Source organism: Notothenia coriiceps, unplaced genomic scaffold, assembly GCF_000735185.1.
Source record: "Notothenia coriiceps isolate Sejong01 unplaced genomic scaffold, NC01 NC01_scaffold00000715, whole genome shotgun sequence".
NCBI lineage: Eukaryota > Metazoa > Chordata > Actinopteri > Perciformes > Nototheniidae > Notothenia > Notothenia coriiceps.
Genome location: NW_011333416.1, coordinates 8,621 through 10,842, shown reverse-complemented (window position 1 = coordinate 10,842; position 2,222 = coordinate 8,621). Strand labels below are relative to the sequence as shown.

Below are 2,222 nucleotides of genomic sequence, written 5' to 3'. Positions count from 1 at the left end.
AGGCATGTCTATGGTATTGCAGGCTTTTTTACCATGATATTTCTCCTAGACTTTTGACATTATGTAGTTTTTATTTTAAATATTTTTCTACAAAGTATACATTGTCGTTTATTCTCATATTTGGTTCACATATTTTTGCCCCAGTGGCCTAATGGACAAGGCACTGGCCTCCTAAGCCAGGGATTGTGGGCTCGAGTCCCATCTGGATTGATTGCTTTGTATCACTGTGATGCAGGAGTTTAGAAAGTGCCAGCTACTCAGAGGTTTTAAAGCACACCCTTCAGTGAAAGTGACCTTGTGATAGAGGATACATTCTCCCATAGGATTACTATATTTGGCATGAATTATTCCATAATGTTTCTCCTAAAATGTTGACGAATGTGGCTTTTATTTGGGATATTTTTCTACACAGTATACATCGTCCTTTTTTGTCATATTTGGTGCAAACATTTTTGCCCCAGTGGCCTAATGGATAAGGCACTGTCCTCCTAAGCCAGGGATTGTGGGTTCGAGTCCCATCTGGGGTGATTTCTTTGTATAACTGTGATGAAGGGTTTAATTCGTTTCACCTTGTCAGTGGTTTGAACTCACACCCTTCATGAAAATCGGCCTTCTGCAAGATGACACGTTCTCTCATAGTCATGTCTATGGTATTTCAGGGATGTTACCATGATGTTTCTCCTGAACTTTTCACGTATGTAGCTTTTATTTTGGATTTTTCGCTACACATTATACGTCGTCGTTTTATGTCATATTTGGTGCAAACATTTTTGCCCCAGTGGCCTAATGGATAAGGCACTGGCCTCCTAAGCCAGGGATTGTGGGTTCGAGTCCCATCTGGGGTGATTGCTTCGTATAGCTATGATGAAGGGTTTAATGCGTTTCACCTTGTCAGTGGTTTGAACTCACACCCTTCATGAAAATCTGCCTTCTGCAAGATGACACGTTCTCCCATAGGCATGTCTATGGTATTGCAGGCTTTTTTACCATGATATTTCTCCTAGACTTTTGACATTATGTAGTTTTTATTTTAGATATTTTTCTACAAAGTATACATTGTCGTTTATTCTCATATTTGGTTCACATATTTTTGCCCCAGTGGCCTAATGGACAAGGCACTGGCCTCCTAAGCCAGGGATTGTGGGCTCGAGTCCCATCTGGATTGATTGCTTTGTATCACTGTGATGCAGGAGTTTAGAAAATGCCAGCTACTCAGAGGTTTTAAAGCACACCCTTCAGTGAAAGTGACCTTGTGATAGAGGATACATTCTCCCATAGGATTACTATATTTGGCATGAATTATTCCATAATGTTTCTCCTAAAATGTTGACGAATGTGGCTTTTATTTGGGATATTTTTCTACACATTATACGTCGTCGTTTTATGTCATATTTGGTGCAAACATTTTTGCCCCAGTGGCCTAATGGATAAGGCACTGGCCTCCTAAGCCAGGGATTGTGGGTTCGAGTCCCATCTGGGGTGATTGCTTTGTATAACTGTGATGAAGGGTTTAATGCGTTTCACCTTGTCAGTAGTTTGAACTCACACCCTTCATGAAAAGCGGCCTTCTGCAAGATGACACGTTCTCCCATAGGCATGTCTATGGTATTGCAGGCTTTTTTACCATGATATTTCTCCTAGACTTTTGACATTATGTAGTTTTTATTTTAGATATTTTTCTACAAAGTATACATTGTCATTTATTCTCATATTTGGTTCACACATTTTTGCCCCAGTGGCCTAATGGATAAGGCACTGGCCTCCTAAGCCAGGGATTGTGGGTTCGAGTCCCATCTGGGTTGATTGCTTTGTATAACTGTGATGCAGGAGTTTAGAAAGTGCCAGCTACTCAGAGGTTTTAAAGCACACCATTCAGTAAAAGTGACATTTTGCAAGAGGATACATTCTCCAATAGGAACATCTATGTTACTGCATGGATTATACCATGATGTTTGTGCTAAACCTTTCAGGAATGTAGCTTTTATTTCGGATATTCTTCTACACAATATACATCGTCGGTTTTTGTCATATTTGGGGCAAATACTTTTGCTCCAGTCGCCTAATGGACAAGGCACTGGCCTCCTAAGCTAGGGATTGTGGGTTCGAGTCCCATCTGGGGTGATTGCTTTGTATAACTGTGATGAAGGGTTACTTGCGTTTCACCTTGTCAATGGTTTGAACTCACACCCTTCATGAAAAGTGACCTTGTACAAGATGACACG

General features: G+C 40.7%; 4 non-coding genes across 4 annotated transcripts; all 4 read left to right on the top strand.

The window, feature by feature from the left end:
• The first annotated feature begins 454 nt into the window (after positions 1–454).
• On the top strand, positions 455–527 carry trnar-ccu (transfer RNA arginine (anticodon CCU)). The gene has a single exon. It is a non-coding gene; the product is annotated as a tRNA-Arg (tRNA).
• A 245-nt stretch (positions 528–772) lies between these two features.
• trnar-ccu (transfer RNA arginine (anticodon CCU)) lies at positions 773–845 on the top strand. Its single transcript has one exon. It is a non-coding gene; the product is annotated as a tRNA-Arg (tRNA).
• A 564-nt stretch (positions 846–1,409) lies between these two features.
• trnar-ccu (transfer RNA arginine (anticodon CCU)) lies at positions 1,410–1,482 on the top strand. The gene has a single exon. It is a non-coding gene; the product is annotated as a tRNA-Arg (tRNA).
• Positions 1,483–1,729: 247 nt separating this feature from the next.
• trnar-ccu (transfer RNA arginine (anticodon CCU)) lies at positions 1,730–1,802 on the top strand. Its single transcript has one exon. It is a non-coding gene; the product is annotated as a tRNA-Arg (tRNA).
• Positions 1,803–2,222: the final 420 nt, after the last annotated feature.